This window comes from Penaeus monodon, chromosome 21 (genome assembly GCF_015228065.2).
Source record: "Penaeus monodon isolate SGIC_2016 chromosome 21, NSTDA_Pmon_1, whole genome shotgun sequence".
NCBI classification, from domain to species: Eukaryota; Metazoa; Arthropoda; class Malacostraca; order Decapoda; family Penaeidae; genus Penaeus; species Penaeus monodon.
Genome location: NC_051406.1, coordinates 42817668 through 42818004, shown reverse-complemented (window position 1 = coordinate 42818004; position 337 = coordinate 42817668).

Below are 337 nucleotides of genomic sequence, written 5' to 3'. Positions count from 1 at the left end.
AAGGGTGCAAGACAATAATTATTCCTGACGGGTATGCACCTAATATATACATGACATGCGTTCAAAAACAACACAGGAATTCGTTCATAAGTAAATGTAAGCGAGGGTTATGAGACACGTCAACCCTCTCCCCCCTCTTCCTCCCCCCTCCACCTCATCCCTCTCCTCCCCTCCCCCCCGTGTGGTAATTAATGAACTCAACATGGGTTCGTCGTCACTAACTGTGGACAAGGGTGACGGCGATATGTACACAATTGCATTTACCAAAATACATATATCATTGTATATACTTTCGCGACTCGCTATTACTAACACTAGCACGCGTGGGGTTAAAAAT